The following is a 22,026-nucleotide window of genomic DNA, read 5'->3' as shown; positions in this document are numbered from 1 at the left end:
GTACACCCTGTTCCTGATATCATCGCCAATCCTTTCCTCTGCTATTCTAACAAATTTCCTTCCATCTTTTAAGACTCAGGATGCTGCGTGAAGTTCTCCTTCATTTTGCCTCTTTCCCCAGATAAACAGGCATCTCCTTCCTTAGGGCTGCCTTACAACATTAATGGTTTCTCTACTCAAACTTCCCCACCTCATCTGTAAGTGATTTCTTTCCATGCCTGTCCCCTCTGTTCTCAGACTGTAGAAAACAACCCTCCAAAATATCTTTGCAAAAAGAATCTCTACCTGTTTCACTCAATAATTATAGGCACTGGGCTTAAAGGGGTATAACGGAAAATGGCTTTTCCAGAGATCAGGCCTGACCTGAGACATAAGGAGTGAGGTGAGCCTGAGTAGCAGGTGTAGAGGCAGGGAGAAAGGGAGAGCAGGCCTGGAAGCAGTGGGAGCAAGAGAAAAGCCTGAAACTGCACGTGCATCTGTCTAATGTAGAGAGACTGGTGAAAAGGCCTTTCCTCCTATTCATGGTGCCACAGAAAAAGGCAGACAGGGAGAGGGCTAACGATGGACATGGGGGCAGAAGTCAGATTATGAAAGCTTTATATGAAATTCGAAGGTAGTCGGATAGTAATAATTCAAGGAAAGGGTCATCATTTTGTTTCCGTTGGAGAGACATCACCCTTACTGCTACAGAAGGAATTCCAGTGGCATATAAGGAAATGGAAGGAGATGAAGTAGAAGGCAATAATGCAAAAGAAAGGAAAGGCAGTCCTGCCACGAATGAGTCTTTGCAGAAATAGTTCCTATTTAAATGTCAGAGCACTGTACAATATGCATTTAAACAGAATGCATCGAGAGATAAATCTAGGTTTTGTTTTAAATGTTTTCCATTTTAGTGTACAATATTCTAAGCAACAAAGGGTACACAGCGCTTAATGCAAAAGCTCTCAGCAATCCCCAATTAATTTTAGTTCCATGTGTGTCCTCTCTCATTCACATCCAGAGTATTTGGTTAAATGCCATACATTCATGTGAGGGAGGATTGTAAGGAACTTAAAATAAATTAAACCAGGTATACCTGTGTCAATATAGAGAGATTTCAAATACATTACATAATGTTGAAGAAATGAAAAATTGCAGAAGGACACATACAGTGTACACTATTTATATAAAATTTTAGGACATGAAAACAAGGGCTATGTAATACTTACAACCACACATGTATGTAGGAACATAACTTGAGAGGTAATGGGAATGATACCTGCCTATTTCCAGGTGTTGCTTCATTCTACACAATAGTTTTTGATACTACAAAAAGACCCTAAGCCCACACAGTTTCAGGATCACCGTTTTAAACATGCAGTCTACCAAAGACTCATTAAGACATGATTCATTTCTTTTCTGTTTTCATTATTCACAGATACCTTCCCCCCTCACACACACAGATATAGCATCAGACAATCACAACATATATCCCTAAATATCATGAGTATGATGACAATAAGGTAAAATAAGTAAAGTTAAATAATGACTGACATGTTAGCAGAATGCATTCCTCTAGGTAAAGATCAGAATTGCAATAAGCAATTGAAACACTGGAAAAATCATGCACTCTCCTCATTCACCTCCCTCAATTACCGAACAAAGTCAGGGATTGCAAACTGGGAACTTATTGGAGGCAGAGAGACCTGTAGCCCAGGAGTTTGAGGTTGCAGTGAGCCCTCATTGGGCCAGTGCACAGCAGCATGGGTGACACCACCAGACCTTGTCTCTAAGGAACAACAACAAAAATACGTACCTAGTCTGGCTGGTTCCCATTGTATGTTTCGTCCACCAATTGTCACACAAGTAAAATCCATAATGATGGCAGGCTCAGTGGGCTTTGAAAGAAAGTGTAACATACTTTCAATACTCAACTCCTGCAATGTATTTAAACACTGCTTCCAGAGGTTTATATTTGGAGACTATGCAAACTTTACAAAACTAGGAGCCAAAATCAAATCCACTCAGAAAATAAGCCAAACCTTAAATCTTAAAGCAAATCACACACCACAGCACGATAGCGTTATACTGACTCAGACCTTCTCCATCAGTCCTGGCCTAGTGTATTCTAACACCCACTAATGACAGTGGATGTAATAATTTCGGTACCATTTGATGATTTCCCACATGGAAATCAGCTGGACGTTTACTGGTGTACCCTAACACTGAAGACCCCATTCTGCGAGGTACGATTCTCTTCATAGGCACAGGCCCCGTGACCCCATCCTCTCCCTGAGTGTGGACACTGAAGGGAATCAGACACCACACGGCAGAGGAAATGTTTAATCGAGCCATTGCTGACTGGCAATATGAAAATGTACATTTTCAAATAGTGGCCATGATTACTCTTTGATATGAGTCCAACTCAATGGCCATGACTGTGAAATCGCTGATAATTTGGGTTGCTTAGTACTATGTGTCACTTCTTGACGTGGCTTCCAATCATGTAAGGAGGACACAAAAATTAAAGAGGAAACAAACTTCCAGAAATCCTTTGCCTTTACTCAAAGGGAAACGATTAGCTAGAAGTTACTCTTCAGTTCAAGAATGTTTTGAGTTTTGTTACTACTTAAAAGGTATTTAAAATTAAATATTAAATTATAACCCATTCATTCTAAAATGCTATTGCAAAAAGAAATCTCCCTTGTACTATGTCAGCTCAGCCATGTAAAGAAAACAATATTAAATTTAATTGTAATCTTCTGATACCTTTATCACTGGAATTTCATGTCCTTTGTGGTCCTCTTCCCCTTGCTGTGATGTCACAAAGTCTTGTTTCACTGTCCAGTCTACAGATTTAGTTAAAATGAGCTACTTAGAACGAATCCATAAAAGCTTTAGTCTTCATAAAAACAGAAAATTAAAAACTTGTGACTGGTATAAATTGAGAGAGTGTAAATGAAGCTTAATGGGTAGCAGAATGTTTACGTGCTTAAAAAATTCTCCTAATTAGGTACAACTTCAAGACACCACTCACGGAGGCACCAGATGTCATCAGCCACCTGGCACACAAGCATCTCACAGATCCACTCACAAATTCATGCATGCACCAGAAATGAACAAAGCCATGAGAAACAACAAAATTGTAAGGTATAGCAAAACATAGAAAGAACACTGGGTGCTGCTTTCTACTTCATGACAGTAACGCTAGCTTTTTAACCACATGCAGCACATGTGCTTCTCAGTAAACATTGCTAAAATTACCGTAACTTTTTGTGCCTTTACAATGTACACCCTGTTCCTCATATCGCAAATGCTTTCCTCTGCTATTCTGACAAATTTCCTTCCATCTTTTAACACTCAGGCTGCTACGTGAAGGTCTCCTTCATTTTGCCTCTTTCCCCAGATAAACAGGCATCTCCTTCCTTAGGGCTGCCTTATGACTTTACTGATTTCTCTACTTTAACTTCTCTACCTGGTCTGTAAGTGATTTCTTTCCATGACTGTCCCCTCTGTTCCTGGACTGTAGAAAACAGCCCTCCAAAACATCTTTGCACAAAGAATCTCTATCTATTTCACTCAATAATTATTGGCACTGGGATATAAAGGAATATAAAGGGAAGTCAAGGAAAATGGCTTTTCCAGAGATCAGGCCTGACCTGAGACTTAAGGAGTGAGGTGAGCCTGAGTAGAAGCTGTAGAGGCCGGGAGAAAGGGAGAGCAGGCCGGGAAGCAGCAGGAGCGAGAGAGAAGCCTGACGGTGCATGTGCATCTGTCTAACATAGAGCGACTGGTGAAAAGGGCTTTCCCCCTTTTGACAACGCCAGGAAAAGCCACACAGAGAGATGGCTAACGATGGAGATGTGGGCAGAAGTCGGGTTATGAAAGCTTTGTATGAAACTGGAAGGTACTAGGATAGTAATAATTCAAGGAAAGGTCCATCCTTTTGTTTCCATTGGAGAGACATCACTCTCCTTCATGGAGAAGGAATTCCAGGGGCATATAAGGAAATGGAAGGAGACGAAGTAGAGGGCAATAATGCAAATGGCAGGCCTGACACAAATGTGTGTTTGCAGAAATATTTCCAATATAAAATATCAGTGCCCTGTACAGTATGCATTTTAACTGAATACATCGAGAGATAATTCTTTTTTTTGTATTACATGTTTTCCATTTTATTGTAAAATATTCTAAACATCAAAGGATATACAGCAGTTAATGCAAAAGCTCTCAGCAATCCCCAATTAATTCTACTTCCATGTGTGCCCTCTGTTATCCACATCCTGAGTATTCAGTTAAATGTGGTACATTGATGTGAGGGAGTATTATAAGGAACTTAAAATAAATTCAACCGGGGATAGTTGTGTCAATACAGATAGATCTCAATTATATTACATAATGTTGAGGAAATGAAAAATTGCAGAAAGACATAGACGGTGTATTCTATTTATATAAAATTTTAGGACATGAAAACAAAATCTATATAATATTTAGAACCACACATATATGTATTAATATATCCTCAAATAGCCTGGGATCAGTGTATAGCTAATTCCAGGTGTTGCTTCATTCTGCACAATATGTTTTAATGCTACAAAAGGCCCCTAAGGCCACAACATTTCAGGATCACTGTTTTTAAGTCTCTGTCTGACAAACAGTCATTAAGAAATGATTAATTACTCTGCTCATTTTCAATAATCACAGATACCTCCCCCCCCCACTGTGACCATCACAACGTATCACTGCCTAAAAATCATCAGTGTAACAGCAATAAGGTCATCTAACACTGAAGTTATATCATGACTAACGTGTTAACATAGAGAGTTCCTCTAGGTTAAGATCACAGTTCCAATAAGTATTTGAAACACTGGAAAAAGCATCCAGTCTCCTAATTTACCTCTGTCAGTTCCCTAACAAAGTCAGGGACTGAAGACTGGGAACTTATTGGAGGCAGACAGACCTCTTGAGTCCAGGAGTTTCAAGTTGCAGTGAGCCCTGAGTGGGCCACTGCACATCAGCCTGGGTGACACAGTGAGACCTTGTCTCTAAATAACAACACCAAAAAATGTACCTGATGTGGCTCGTTGCACCTTTATTGTTCGTACACCTATTTTCGGACTAGAAACTTTTTCCGTGATGGTGGCCTTTGAAACAAAGTATATCATAAATAACATATTTCCTACAAGGTACATGGAAGATTTCCAGATGAAAAAATTTTGTTATCACCTTTAACTGATGCTGTTTCTCAGGAGACCCTGAAAAACAAAGGGGACATGCAATCAATGGAAAGGATTATGTTAATGCAAAGATGGCAAAGCTAGTCGTACAGCCATGGAGAATCAGTACAGAGCTGCATCCTGTAGCTCGGCTTCGAATGGGCTTACTTTCGGTTTGGGGTTGTTTTTTATTCTGGCGTTTTTGTTTTGTTTTGTTTTTTGGTGCAAACAACAACATGACAGAAGCAAACTGAAGAAAAATAGGAATATATTAACAAAATACGTAGTTAAGATGTTGAAAGTGATTATGTTTCAAATGAAAATAACTGAAATAGGAAAGTGTGCGTATAACACTGTGAACAGTGATCTTTAGTCAGAGGTGGGAGTCATGATACTGAGAGGATAAATGACAAGGCTGATGGGAGAGGAATACAGCGTATCTTTAATGCAACACATGAGAATCATTTATACCATTATGCTATGAGTATTTATCATATTCTCCAGTTGTCCTCTCATTCACTAAGGACACAGTTGTGACGACAGTTTAGTATAATGTATAAGCCATTTCTCGTGAGAAAAAGTGCTTTAATTGATCAGCATGGATGCACACTTGTAGAACAACAGTGAATAAAATTATTCATACCCGTGTGGACTGCAGCTAGGCCTACATTTCTTATGTCCTCTCGTTTTCCCATCTTAAAGTTTCTTTGTCCACTCATGGAAAACATATATAAAATACCTCTAAGAAATTATGTATAATCAGCTCTCAATACTGAAATATTTATCAAAAAGCATAAAATCATATCACCACATAATCATTAGATATTAGTAACATTTTATATTTCAAAATCAGTGTAATATTCATTGAAAATGACAAGAAAAGTCAAACAATAAGCTCTACAGAGCTTATTCTATGGAGCACGGAAGGCCAAATGTAACATATTCACAAACAAATATTAACTTATGTGCATATTTCACCAAGGAACTACCCTCAAAATAACTGACTCTACTTTGGACTCCCCACCAAAAATAAGAGAACATTTCCTAAAAATACAATACACTTGCTATAAAATTTACAGCATGGGCCGAGCGCGGTGGCTCACGCCTGTAATCCTAGCACTCTGGGAGGCCGAGGTGGGTGGATCGCTGGAGGTCAGGAGTTCGAGACCAGCCTGAGCAAGAGCGAGACCTTGTCTCTACTAAAAATAGAAAGAAATTATCTGGCCAACTAAAATATATATAGAAAAAAAAATTAGTCGGGCATGGTGGCACATGCCTGTAGTCCCAGCTACTCTGGAGGCTGAGGCAGTAGGATCGCTTGAGCCCAGGAGTTTGAGGTTTCTGTGAGCTAGGCTGACGCCACAGCACTCACTCTAGCCCGGGCAACAAAGCAAGACTCTGTCTCAAAAAAAAAAAAAAAAAAAAATTTACAGCATGAAACATTTAAAATATTTCTAGTTATAGGAATTTTAGGTTAAAGTTTGATACTTAGCAGTATAAGAAACTTTGGAATATGTCATGTTGAATATAACCTGAACATTGTCAATGCTGCTTTATTTAGGTAAACAAGACATTGGAGAAATCTCAATATATTTTGATAAAAATTTTACAGACAGAAAAGTGGTTGAATATAATGACACAGTATTAGCAAAAACTTTTCTTCATGTGGTGTTTAAATAAAAGCAAACAGACATTATGAGACTGACGTGCTTGCTGCCTGCTGTGCTAAGAAGGCACCATAAAAGCAAACAGATATTAGATATAGCACTCAACTCTTTCCCAATTAAAAAACAACTTCAAGAGTAATGGCAAGCCTTAATATAAAGGGAAGAATAAGAACATTTATTTTTGAAGCATCTAAAGCATGCCATGCAGGTATTTGCACATTTTCTTTTTTACACATCATCATAATAAAAATAAAATTGATGATCAAGATGGTCACTCCCTTTCCTGCTTCCTGGTCTTTCCAGGATGTTCACAGTAAAGTGATGAACACATGTGATCCATTGTTCTCTCTGCCCCAAATGTCCTCCTCGACTTTCACATGCCCGGCTCCTTCTCATCCTTTAGTTGGCGGCTTGAACATCACCTTCAGACAGAGCTTCTTGACTGCAGACCTCCGCTCCCAATCCCTTCCCCATTCTAACTACAATCTTCCTCAGTATTCTCTATACCAGCTTATAATACTATCTGTTTCTTTATATGAAGCACTCATATTGAGTTAAAAATGTTGATTGTTTTATAATTTTGTTTCTAAAATTAATTTCCTTGTGTATATCACATTAATCTCAATGATTTTTAGAAAACAGCTAGTTTATAAAAAGTTCGGCTTTCTTCAGAAAACAGCCAATGCTCGTATATTAAAATTAATTCCTTTTCATTAATGAATATCAATGCAGCACACATCTGATGCCTGACAGCTAGGGAAAGGAGAGATGAGGCACTGCGGTGTACCTACCTCCGCAGTTCTCGCACAGTCTTGCTTCCGGCAATCTCTGGGGCAGCAACTATCCAATCACACGTGCACCTCTAACTTCTTCCTTTCCTCCCTCTTTCTCCACTCTCAGCCCCTCCTCCAGATCTGTGCTCACCATTCTTTTGGTGGATTATTTCCACCACTTCTTTCCTCTTCATTTAGTAGTAATATCTTATAGCTATCATTTTGATTACTTCATCTCTTTGCTTTTTCCCCTCTGACTAGAAACACGGTCAGAAATAAAAGCAAAATAACGCTTTCCTTTGATCCTATTTTGGAACTGCTCTCCAATGGCTCTTCTTCCAGACTGCGCTACAGGGAATGTGCGCCCTCGCTACTCAGGGTGGTCCAGGGACCAGCAGCATTGACATCACCTCAAAGCATATTAGAAATGGAGAATCCCAGATTTGGTGAATCAAATGACTTTGTTAATAAAACACAGTTCTTACCTTCTGCTTGTGCATTTACTGTGTTTTTTGCTTTTTCATCGGCAGCCCCGGGTGAATATCTAAGATCCTCCTCTGAGATACTCTGTAAAATTATTATCAATATGAGTTTCAGTTAAAAATAATAAGTTACATCAAGATTTACTAATACCTTTCTTCAAAAATATCTGAAGTTACTTTTGTAAAAGCAATTTCACATAAACCTAAGAGAAGGATGTATTGAAAACCAAAAAATTGCAATAGAGAACTTCATATATGTTGTCTGGATCAAGCTCATCTTTTATCTGTGTATGGGTCTGTAAATGGAGCATGGAAGGCCAAATGTAACATACTCACAAACAAAATATTGACTTATGTGCATATTTCACCAAGGAACTACCCTCAAAATAACTGACTCTACTTTGTACTCCCCACCAAAAAATAAGAGAACATTTCTTAAAAATACAATACACTTGCTATAAAATTTATAGCATTAGACATTTAAAATACTTCTAATTATAGGAATTTTTAGGTTAAAATTTGATACTTAGCAGTATAAGAAACTTCGGAATATGTCATGTTGAATATAACCTGAACATTGTCAATGCTGCTTTATTTAGGTAAACAAGACATTGGAGAAATCTCAATATATTTTGATAAAAATTTTACAGATAGAAAAGTCATTGAATAAAATGACACAGTATTAGCAAAAACTTTTCTTCATGTGGTGTTTAAATAAAAGCAAACAGATATTAGATATAGCACTCAACTCTTTCCCAATTAAAAAACAACTTCAAGAGTAATGGCAAGCCTTAATATAAAGAGAAGAATAAGAACATTTATTTTTGAAGCATCTAAAGCATGCCATGCAGGTATTTGCACGTTTTCTTTTTTACACATCATCATAATAAAAATAAAATTGATGATCAAGATGGTCACTCCCTTTCCTGCTTCCTGGTCTTTCCAGGATGTTCACAGTAAAGTGATGAACACATGTGATCCATTGTTCTCTCTGCCCCAAATGTCCTCCTCGACTTTCACATGCCCGGCTCCTTCTCATCCTTTAGTTGGCAGCTTGAACATCACCTTCAGACAGAGCTTTCAAGTTCAGACAATACTTTCAAGTTCCAGGCATTATCTTTTCGAGTTCCAAGTTATAAAAAACTACAGTCCAAACTGCTTCTGTCTGGATCTCATTAAGACTTTTACACATCCATATTTACCACAGAATCATACATTTGGCCATAGGTTTGCATGAAATAATTCTTTACTAGTTTTTAAACAAACATAATTTCAGAAGCCAAACTGATTCCTTGTGACCTGAGCCTTATTATTTTGTACTATACTACACTGGCTTCTTAAATGAATCCTGCAAATCAGCAGAATTGTACCACGCAGCAGTAACATTCTTAGCACATATTTATTAATTATGAGCTGAAAATATAAGAAAATAATTCCTTATTATGCACAAGTGATAAAGTCAAAGCATCCCCCTTTATGTTTTAACAACACTAATGACTATATTTTAAAAAAATAACAACAGACAGTACCTCCAAACACAAACTTGGTTCTTTATCTTCCTTTTCTCCTGATCCTGATGTGGACATTACATATATAAAAGATTATTCAGATACATTAATGAGAAAATTTATTACTGTGAATTTCAAAGACATGTACAAGTCTATCTCCATTCATGAATATTTCAAGAAAATAAAAGTCATAGCCAAAAAGAATTTCAGAAGGTTGAAGCAGTTCCAGGAAGACGTTAGTAGTATAAAGACAGCAAAAGAAAACTATTTAAAAGAAATAGATATTTTATCTGGGTCTACCCATTAATTGGTTATTTCATAATGGCATTTGAGCATTGAACAGTTTTCAGAGATAGTCTCTAACTTACCACCTGTAGTATTTTTGTACACAAAAATAAAATTGTCATTACTTGTTTGCTGTGGTGGATCCCTTTCAAAAATACCAATACCAGGTTCTACCATTCTTTCTTCCTCCTATTAAAAAGAAAAAAAAAAACAACTTCAGAAAAGGTATTTACGCACTCATGCACCCACTCAGTCAGCAAGACAACAAACATATACTGTGTTTATCAAATCATACACGCTATCCGGGGAGAATCTGAAAATAGAAATAGAAGACAGATTCAGTCCCGTATTCAAGTGGAGGTAGAAACATATGAAAACAAATAGGAAAAGTATAATTCATGAGTTCTACAATTAAAGTAAAGTACAGTAAGGGCACAAAGGAGAGAAGAGCTGGTTCTGCCTGGGAAGCTCAGGAAATGCTGCAAAGATAGGGCTGTATTTTGAAAGGCAGACAAGGTGCAGAGTGAGAGTGTGAAGGGTTTCCAGACGGGGGAGTGTGAGCAAAAGGATGAGGCATAAGACCACATGGCAAGTGAGGGCTACCCAAGTACTCTGGTAAAACTGCAACGCAGTTATAAGGAATCAGATCGAGAGACAAAACGGGAGAATCAGACCAGACCACAAAAGACATGTGTCATGATAGAACGTGAACTTTCCCCTCATGTAGTGGGATCCACTCAATAAAGAGATGATTCAGAGCATCACAAATATACTTTAAAAAGGTCACCTTGGTAGCAATGTAAAGACAGAGGAACATGGGGGGGGGGGGGCGAAACCAGAACAGAACATTTCAAAGTCATAGGTCAGAAAGTAAATGATGGGAATAAGGTATGAACAATTGTTAGTTAGCAGGTAGAAAGTATGAGCTTGGGGAGTGACTGGGTGGTGATTTCAGGGAGGGCTGGAGTGCAGGACTTGTCCTAATTCAATGTTTCAGTGATATTTACTAGGTGTTATTTACTGGGATGGGGAAACCAGAGGACAGAGTAGGTCACAGATAGGGAAGAGTCAGGGAAGGGTCAGGGACAATGTCTTCAGTTTGGGACATAACAAATTTGAAGCACCCAGGGGACACAGAAGACAGATCTCGATAAATACTTTTGGAATAAAGATAGATGACCTCACTCAGGAAAAGCATATGGTGTTCAGAAGATAAGTATTTGTGAGATACACTAAACTGGTAGAATTAAATAATGCAAACCTATACAGAACTCTGAAATCTGGAAAATGAAAACAAGAGGAGCGACTTGGGGGGATAGGCGGTACATGGGCAATGTATGTAACCTGAACTTTTGTACCCCCCATAATAAGCCTCGCCAGCGAGTGAGGCGGGTTCATCCCGCAGGAGAGCGTCTCGCTTCCCCGCTGGCCTCCACACCCACCCGGTCAGGGACCCGTCTGAAGTCGGTGCAAAATCACTGCGGGAGACGTGGGGCTCTGTGGACAGGAGACATTAGCGCGAAGCATCTCGACCTCCCCGAGCTCTGTGCCGGGACTGCACTGGGCGGAGGAGGGGCAGGTCTGGGCCACCGCTGGAGGCCGTTAGAAGAGAGGTCACTTGCCTCAGTGGGTCCAGATCAATGGAGCTGAGCACTAAGTAGGGGACTCTAACCTGGAAACCGCTGCGGGCAAATAGGCCCGCTCAGGGTGGGTCAGAAAGGGCGAGAGCTCCTGCTGGACAGGCGTGAGATTGTGGGAGGGTGACATAAAAGAGACAACGGGGCATCCTGGTGACTAAGCTCCGGGATCTGACACCTGCCAACTCCTGAACAGTCACCCCCAGTGCTAGCGCTCTGCAGGTGGGCAGTCGCCATTTTCAGGGTCCACAACCCAGCCACTGTGGAGTGATATGGTGTTGGGCAGATCCCTTCCCCCAGCCCCGGGACTCTGGCGACAAGCTCCGCCCTTACACGACCTGTGGTCCACTAGCCAGCCCCATTTTGATGGGTGAATTCTGAATTCCTCCCTAGTCGTGGGAGGCTAACACCTGCGGGACTTACAGGCTCTGGGCGCTGGGCGGACTGGGGCGCCACCCCCTCACCCTAGCCAGCATCTTTTGCACCGAAAGTGGCAGGCTCCACCCTTGGAGGTGGGGTGAGACAAGAACAGCCACTTTGCCTCTGTGACTAGCGTGAATCTGAGGGGCCTTTGCGCGGATCAATAGTTGACAGCCCAGTGACTCTGCTCCTCAACCCGGTTTATGTCATCCAGTAGCATCATAACTCTGGGGCTGGATTTCCGCCTCTGGTCAGCTGCCAACAGTGGGGTCCATGGTCAGGGAACAAAAATCCTGGCAAGAGGCCAAAACAGGCTCCCCAAGTAACCCCTCCCATCAGGAGCAGCCTCCCAACTGTGGTAGAAGAACCCTGAACAACATATTAGCGGCTTCCCCTAGCAGTAGATCAAGTAACCATAGGAGTATACACACCCAGGCTGGTAGGCAGCAGCTGCGATATTCCTTGCTCCTACAGCATCTACTGCAACAGAGCCTCCACAGGGCGTGTTACTTTCCAAATGAAAAGTGAAAGATGGAAGCAACGACTGATCCAGATGGGAAGGACTCAGTGAAAGAACTCTGGAAGTATGAAGAATCAAGCGGAAAGTGCACCCACAAAGAGGAACACCAGCTCTCTAGCAATGGGCATTAACCAAATTCAGACACTAAAATAACAAAAGAATTTCAAACATGGATTGTAAAAAAACTCAATGATATGCAAGAAAAAATGGATAACCAATACAAAGGAACCACACACACACAAAAAAAAATTCCAGGACTAGGAAGAAAAATTGACTAAAGAAATTGAAATATTAAAGAAAAATCAAACCGAACTCCTGAAATGAAGAATTTATTCAAGGAACTACAAAACACAGTGGAAAGCCTCAAGAACAGGGTAGATCAAACATAAGAAAGAATCTCAGGGATTGAAGATAACACCTTCCAATTAAATAAGTCAGTCACAGAAGGCAGAGAAATAAGAGAAAACAGCAAAGCATACAAGGAAATGTGGGATTATGTGAAGAGGCCTAACATGAGAGTCATGGGCATCCCTTAGGGCAAAGAAGAAAATACACAAGGGTTGGATAACCTATTTGAAGTTAGAGGAAACTTTCCCAAGCCTTGCTAAAACTCTAGATATACGGGTACAAGAAGCTCAAAGGACCCCTGGGATATTCACTGCAAACAGGAAGACACCATGACATGAGGTCATCAGACTGACCAAAATATCCACTAAAGAGGCCCTTCTACAAGCTGTGAGGAAAAAGAAACAAGTAACATACAAAGGAAAGCCCATTCAAACAAAGCCAGACTTCTCAACTGAAACCTTACAAACAAGAAGAGACTGGGACCCCATTCTCACTCTTCTGAAACAGAATAATGCCCAGCCTAGAATCTTGTACCCTGCAAAACTAAGTTTTGTATACAAAGGAGAAATAAAGACATTCTCCGATAAGCAAAGACTGAGGGAATTCACCAAGACAAGACCAGCCCTGCAAGAAGTACTCAAAACAGAGTTACACACGGATCAGCACAATAAACACTCGTGAATGTAAAACCACTCCAAAGCTAAAGATCAGAGGCCAGATACCACAATGGCTCAAGAGAGAAAATAAACCAACAAAGTTCTACCCAACAGGATGAACAGAAATTTGCCCCACCTATCAGTTCTCTCAATGAATGTGAATGGCTTGAACTCCCCACTCAAAAGACATAGGCTGGCCCAATGGATAAAAAAATACAAGACAAGTATCTGCCATCTTCAGGAAACACATCTAAACTGCAAGGATGCATTTAGACTCAAGGTAAAGCAGTGGAAACCAATATTTCAAGCAAATGGAAGCCCAAAGAAGGCTGGCATCCTGGTCTTGACTTCAGATAACTTAGTCTTTAAATCAACGAAAGTAAATGAAAGACAAAGAGGGTCACTATATAATGGTGAAGGGTACAGTTCAATAAGAAGACATAATAATTCTAAATATGTATACACCCAACTTAGGTGCACCCAGATTCATAAAGCAAAGTCTCCTTGATCTAAACAAACTGATAAACAGCAACACCGTAAGAGCCAGAGACTTGAACACCCCGGTGACAGCACAGGACAGATCCTCCAAACAGAAAATAAACAAAGAAATAATGGACTTAAACATAACTGTGGAACAAATGGGCCTGACTGACATTTGCAGGACATTCTACCCAAAAACCACTGAATATATGTTCTTCTCGTCAGCTCATGGGGCATTCTCTAAGATTGACTATATCGTAGGACACAAAGCATGTCTTAAAAAAATGTAAGAAAATAGAAATTATACTATGTACCTTCTCAGATCACAGATCACTATGTACCTTCTCTTTCACAGAATGAAAGTAGAAACCACCCTAACAGAAACTCTCATTTCTATACAAAGTCATGGAAACTAAACAACCTTCTGCTGAATGACTATTCCATAAATGAGGAAAGCAAGATGGAAATAAAAAGATTCTTTGAACTAAATGACAAAGGAGACACAAGTTATCAAAATCTGTGGGACACAGCTAAAGCAGTACTGAGAGGAAAGTTTATTTCTATAAATGCCTATATCCAAAAGACAGAAAGATCACAAATAGACAACCTAATGAATACACTCAAAGAGCTGGAAAAAGAAGCACAGACCAACCCTAAACCCAGCAGAAGAAGTGAAATTAATAAGATGAAATCAGAACTAAATGAAATTGACAATAAGAAAACTATACAGAAGACTAATAAAACAAAAAGTTGGTTCTTTGAAAAAATAAAATTGACACACCTTTGGCTAGACTAATGAAAAGCAGAAAAGAAAAATCTCTAATAACCTCCATCAGGAACATGAAAGGAGAAATTACAACTGATGCCACAAAGATACAAGATATCATCTATGAATTCTACAAAAACCTTTATGCACACAAACTGGAAAATGTGGAGGAAATGGACAAATTTTTAGAAACACGCAGGCTCCATAGGCTCAACCAGGAAGAAACAGAATTCCTGAACAGACCAATATCAAGAACTGAAATTGAAACAGCAATAAAAAACCTTCCTAAAAAGAAAAGTCCTGGACCAGAGGGGTTCACACCCAAATTTTACCACACCTACAAAGAAGAACTGGTGCTACCCTGCAGAAATTATTCTACAACATTGAGAAGGATGGAATCCTCCCCAACACATTTTATGAAGACAACATAACCCTGATACCAAAACCAAGAAAGGATGCCACAAAGAAAGAAAACTACAGCCAATATCTCTTCTGAATATAGATGCAAGAATTCTCAAAAAAATCCTACCAAACCGAATCCAGGTGCTTAACAAGAAAATAATCCATCACGACCACGTGGGCTTCATCCCAGAGATGCAGAGATGGTTCAACATACACAAATCTATAAATGTAATTCATCACATAAATAGAAGCAAAAACAAAGACCGTATGATCCTCTCAATAGACACAGAAAAAAGTTTGATAAAATTCAACACCCTTTTATGATAAGAATGGTTAACAAAATAGGCATAGATGGGGCTTCCCTAAAAATGACACAAGCCATGTATGACAAAGCCACAGCCAACATCATACAGAATGGGGAAAAATTGAAAGCATTCCCACTTAGAACTGGAACCAGACAAGGTTGCCCACTATCTCCACTTCTATTCAACATAGTGCTAGAAGTCCTTGCTAGAGCAATTAGACGAGAGAGCAGAATCAAGGACATTCAAATGGGGGCAAAAAAGATCAAGCTCTCACTCTTTGCTGATGATATGATAGTATATCTAGAAAACCCCACGGATTCAATGAAGAGACTCCAGGAATTGATAAATGAATTCAGTAAAGTCTCAGGATACAAAATCAATACACACAAATCAGAGGCATTCATATACGCCAATAACAGTCAAACTGAGAATCAAATCAAAGACTCAGTACCCTTCAAAATAGCAACAGAGAAAATAAAGTAACTAGGAATATATTTAACTAAGGAGGCAAAAGGTCTCTACAGGGAGAACTATGATACACTGAGGAAGGAAATAGCAGAGGATGTAAACAGGTGGAAAACCATACCATGCTTGTGGATCGGCAGAATCAACATTGCTAAAAAGTCTATACTACCCAAAGTGATCTACAGAGTCAATGCAATCCTTATTAAAATACCAACATCATTTTTCACAGATATAGAAAAAATAAATTTTATGCTTCATATGGAACCAGAGAAAACCCCGTATAGCAAAAGCAATCCTAGGCAATAAAAACTAACTGGGAGGCATCAATTTACCACACTTCAAACTATACTACAAGGCCACAGTAATTAAAACAGCTTGGTACTGGCACAAGAACTGGGACATCGACCAGTGGAATAGAACTGAGAATCCAGATATAAAACCACCCTCATATAGCCATCTAATCTTTGACAAAGAAGACAAAAATATACACTGGGGAAAAGAATTCTTATTCAATAAATGGTGCTGGGAAAACTAGATAGCCACATGTAGAAGACTGAAACAGGATCCACACCTTTCACCTCTCACAAAAATCAACTCACAGTGGGTAACAGACTTAAACGTAAGGTGTGAAACTATTAGAATTCTAAAAGAAAATGTCAGAAAAACTCTGATTGACATTGGCCTAGGCAAAGAATTTATGAAGAAGACCCCAAAGACAATCACAGCAACAACAAAAATAAATGGGATCTGATTAAATTAAAAAGCTTCTGCACAGCCAAAGAAACTGTCATGAGAGCAAACAGACAACTTACAGACTGGGAAAAATTTTTCACATGCTGCACAGCCAATAAAGGGCTGAAAACTAGAATCTATTTAGAACTCAGGAAAATCAGCAAGAAAAAAAATCAAACAACCCTATCAAAAAGTGGGCAAAGGACATGAACAGAAACTTTTCAAAAGAAGACGAAACAATGGCCAGAAAACATGAAAAAATGCTCGTCATCTCTAATCATCAGGGAAATGCAAATCAAAACCATAATGAGATAGCACTCATCTCCTGTGAGAATGGCCTTTATCAAAAAGTCCCAAAACAATAAATGTTAGCGTGGATGCAGACAGATAGGAACACTCATACACTGCTGGTGGGACTGCAAACTAGTGCAACCTCTTTGGAAAGCAATATGGAGATACCTCAAAGAGATACAACTAGATTTCCCATTTGATCCAGCAATCCCATTACTGGGCATCTACCCAAAAGAACAAAAGACACTCTATAAAAAAGACACCTGCACTCGAATGTTTATAGTAGTGCAATTCACAATTGCAAAGATGTGGAAACAACCCAAGTGCCCATCAATACATGAGTGGATTAATAAAATGTGGTATATGCATACCATGGAGTACTACTCAGCTATAAGAAACAATGGTGATATAGCACCTCTTGTATTATCCTGGATAGAGCTGGAACCCATTCTACTAAGTGAAGTATCCCAAGAATGGAAAAATAAGCACCACATGTACTCACCATCAAATTGGTTTTAACTGATCAATACCTAAGTGTACATATAGGAATAACATTTATTGGGCATCGGGCAGATGGGAATGGGTAGGAAGGGATGGGTATAAACAAACATAATGAGTGCAATGCACACCGTCTGGGGAATGGACACACTTGAAGCTCTGAGTTGGGGGGGTGGGGAAGGGCAATATATGTAACCTAAACATATGTATCCCCATAACATGCTGAAATAAAAAAAACAAAGAAATGGGAAAATCCAGTAAAATAATTTAAAAAAATAAGGTATTCAATTAGTTAAACATGCTCATCTACACTGCCTGAAAGCTGTAACATAATTACAACAGAGAGAGACCAAATGGAAAAAGATATATGTTCCATCAATTTTCCACTTGGAGAAAGAATTGGTAATCAGAATTTTAAAGAGGAAAACTTATGGCTTGAATAAAATATATTTAAGAGAACATGGCTTGGGGCTAAAGAAAGTTTGAGAAATTTTAATTTAAAATCCTTTTCTAGGCCTTCAGTTGGAGGATACTAGAAATTATTCAGTAATCCTATTTTCTAGTTATGACATATTTCCAAACTGTTTTCTTCTAAATTATGACATATTTTCTCTGCATAAGTTCCTAAACAATAAAAGGGGATATAAATGTAAGCCATAATTTTAGAAATGCAACAGATTTAATTCTTAGATCTAGTATACATATTATTTATTTATAACATTCCATTATATAGAATTCCATTTGGTGTTCATTTATTCCTATTCAAAAATATTGAAATGATTCTGACATGTAAAACTTTATTCTAGGCACTCCAGAATACACCCAAATATATTTCCTAACTTCCAGAAGCTCATACTAATTCATAGGCTTCAGTATGATTATGTAAATAACTAAATACAAAAACCTCTGAAATTTGCGACTTAAGAATGTGATACAAGCACTTTGAGTGGATATTATTTAAAACTACAGTGCAAAAAAACCCTGAAATTAAAGTTTTGCCATATGGCTATTAACAGTCTCTGCTTCTAGAACTGTTCGTTATTTGGGGCAAAACATGAATTCTTCAGTTAGATGAAGTGTTAAATATACTCTTAAAGGAATGACTTAGAAACCACAGTGGAATCCCTTTGCAATACAGATGTTTAGAAAGAGAATTTAAATTTCTCTATTTCTACAATTTTTTAAAAATTAGAGATGGGGTCTTGCTATGCTGCTCAGGCTGGTGTAAAACTCCTGGGCTTAAGTGATCCTCCCACCTCAGCTTCCTGAGCAGCTGGGACAACAGGAATGTGCTACCACACCCAGCTAAATTTCCACAATTTCTAATGTTATTTTAGTCTAATTACAGAACCAAAGACAGAAATAGAGAATAATTTCTCTTGCAAAACCTACAGGAAGGTTATAATCAGTGTACAAGGAAAAACAGGGGAAACTATATGTTATGTGCCGCACAACTGGGGAGCTGAAAAGCACCAGGCAGATTCCATGATAATATAATAAGTAATTGGATGCATTAGAGATTTATTTAGGCAAAAGGATTATTATAAAATTCATGTTAATAAGATTTAAAAGCCACAGGAAGTATACCTATCCAAATAAACCTTGACCAAATTTCATATTTCCTCAATTATGGAAAAGCCTTTCTTAATATAATTTTCCTGTCACTATGCATTTTTCAGTCCATTCTTTTTTCAGTCCCAACCCCCTCAAAGTATTTATCAGCCCTTTGTTATTCACCAACGTAAAAACTTTTTAAAACATTCCACTAGTCATATTTCTATCAAATGGTTTCCTCTGACCAACTTTCCATTACAGACATAAGGTGATCGTAGGTAGAGCACTGCTAAACTTTAACAGTAAGTACTGTACAAAACTAGATTCACAGTGAGAAAATTAATTTCACAAGAGACAACCTCACCTTGGTAGCAGAGTTGAAGTCTTCTACCTCTGGTGTACTCTGTAAATCATCCTTATAATCCAGAATGCTGGAAAGGCTTTAGGGCAAAAGCATACAACAAAACTGAGTGAGTTCATTTCTTTAAAAAAAAAAAAACCTGCCAGTTTTTATCTGGGTGTTCTCTCCAAAAAACAAAAACAAAAACAAAAACAAAAAAAATTCTGGGGATATGTCAGCTGTCTGTATATTGAGTGATGTTTCTTGATAAAATTAAATATGGCTTTGGTTTTAAAAAATATTTTAGTTATCTATTTCTACCGCCATCTCTCCTGACCTACGAAATAGTCAATGGAGACACCTTTAGTTCCACAACCAATAGTGACAGCCACTATACTGGCAGAGTCTGAGAACAATTTGTCTTCACAAATTATACTGAATACAAAGGCTAACGAAAAATTCAATAAAGGTCTGATATAACTTTTGTTACCTGAACTGAAACAAACCTGATAACCTAAAACAAGGTAGAAAAATACAATGTCCCTTCTCCATCATCTATCTCTGATTCAAAGACTAATCGGTGTCACTCGAAATGGCAGTCTTCGTTCTTCAGCATGGACACCACTAAAGAAAGCCCCACTGTTCCCTTTCCCCAAAACAGTACAGGGAGTCTCGTAAACCATTTGGAATGTTTCCAAGCTAAACGTACAAAAGCCAAAGAACAAATGTATATGTTGTTATCGGGAATACTCTTTCCAGAAAGAGTAAAACATTAAAAATTATAAAATCTAATAATTTTTCTATTTAAGTCCTGCCTTGTTCAGGGCCACATGAATTAGCCAGCCCTTAAAAACCTTCCTAGGCACTCAGATACTCAGAGACTGCTGGGAAAACAGAGCCCAGCAGCTGTATCTCTATTTCCCTAAGTGCTATGTAATCATCGTCCTCCCTATGGTCTCTCGCTTCCAGATCCCTCTTCTGCAGGGCTCCATGGCAGTCTCCAACCTCTGAATACTCAGCCTACAAAAGCACAGGTTCCTGAAAGGGTGGGCTCAAATGATACAGAGTAGGAGCTCTCTATTTCCCCGCTTCTGGAAAACAGGCTAAATGGAGTCTCAGTCACCTGCCCCCAGCACAGGCATGTTACCAACTACCCGCCTGAAGCTCCGTGACTGATTCACCAGCCAGACCTACCCCTGCCCTAGCCCCCAGGTGCATGCGAAGGACATCAGTGAACTGGGAAAAGAGGCAGAGGTGAGGGGACACCTGTCCTGGGCCACAGATCTATGTAGTTCAGCAACCTCCAGCCCCCTAGTGCTCCAGGGGCTCAACTCCACCTCTCCATAAGTTGGGGTGCACGCAGATGATACCATATTCCTATCTGCTGTAGAGACTCTTACCAGTGGCTCAAATTCTTTTAACATCTTTGGACAGAAACCTTCAAGTTTGACAGTCCTTCCAAGTAAAGAAACAAAAAAGCAGCAACCTGTTCAGGACTCCCTTGGACCTCCCATCTCCGTTTGCCTTTCCAGATAACTGTCAACAGACCGTGTCCTTCATTCCTATGATTTACCTTTATCAGACTCGCCATAAACCCCAATATGATCTCTTTCCTAAAACCCTTATTCCTATCCAACCCGGTGCTGTCTCTGTTTAAGCTTGGCCTTCCCCTGCTAGTTCCATAAGCATCCACTTCCACTGGCGTCACCAGCTCCTTCCATTCTACTCCTACTCCATCCGGTTCACTAGGCCACTTTCGCTTTCTATTATTAAAACAGTCACTGACAGGATGACACAAGAAGAATACTGGGCTTTGATTTAAGGAACCTGAGTTCAGTCTCATTTCTGCCACTTGCTATATTCAAACAAGTCACTTTAATCTCTTTGGGTTTCAGGTTCTCCATCTGAACAACCACTTCACCAGGATGTTCAACAGAGGTTGAGGTACAGGAGGATATTTTGATTAGTCTCTAAGATTCCTTAAAATCCTGAAATTCTTTGTGCTTTTGAGTCTGTTTATAGAAAAATTGGGGATACTTAGCTGGCAGAAATAGAAAAAATAATAAAACAAAAGGAACGCCAAGAAAAACAAAGACCCTTTAAAAAAATCAAGAAAAGATTACAGAAAAGTCATAGAAGAGAAAAGACTCTAGAAAAGAAAAACCTTCATGGAATTAGGCAAAGGAACTTGCCTAAAGAGAAAACCAAACTGGGACGTCAGCAACTAGAGAAATCAATTAGAAACGGCATCTCAACTGATGCTAAAGGTAATTAACATAACATGGCCTGTACACAGATGTCCTTCACTTACAGTAAATAATTCCTCTCTAGGACTTCCCCGGTCTCACTTACATATAGAAGAAATACTAAAAGCATAAGGGGGCGTGGTCACACATGACTAGACTGAGCTACTCAGGACCATTTGAGGAGACGGGAGTTTGAGACACACCTGGTCCTGTGGCCACAGCTGAGCGAGATCGGCCCTAAATCCTTTGATGGTAAAAACCAGGTGCTCGTTACCACTGCAATTGTCAAACATGTCGGGGCTTCTGAGGAAAACTCTGAATGAGAGTTAACATAGAACTAAACGTGATATTCTGAAGTGATCTGATGGGGACCCAGTACCTTGCTCCCAGTGCTGCACAGGTCTCTGTCAAGTTATTATGAGAGGCCAGAGAAGGGATTTGGGAGCCAGACAGACT

The 22,026-nt window shown here is 39.2% G+C and overlaps 1 long non-coding RNA gene and 1 pseudogene across 1 annotated transcript; both read right to left on the bottom strand.

The window, feature by feature from the left end:
- LOC138399495 (cytochrome P450 4F2-like) overlaps window positions 1-22,026 on the bottom strand; it is an 859,494-nt pseudogene that overhangs the window by 471,729 nt on the left and 365,739 nt on the right.
- On the bottom strand, window positions 4,906-9,700 carry LOC138388407 (uncharacterized). The gene is made up of 4 exons (XR_011234120.1): window positions 9,647-9,700; window positions 8,121-8,202; window positions 5,206-5,234; window positions 4,906-5,123 (listed from the first exon to the last, which is right to left on the bottom strand). It is a non-coding gene; the product is annotated as an uncharacterized lncRNA (long non-coding RNA).

This window comes from Eulemur rufifrons, chromosome 2 (assembly GCF_041146395.1).
Source record: "Eulemur rufifrons isolate Redbay chromosome 2, OSU_ERuf_1, whole genome shotgun sequence".
Classification (NCBI taxonomy): Eukaryota; Metazoa; Chordata; class Mammalia; order Primates; family Lemuridae; genus Eulemur; species Eulemur rufifrons.
The sequence above is the reverse complement of the archived record's forward strand: the minus strand, read 5'-3'. Positions and strand labels throughout refer to the sequence as shown.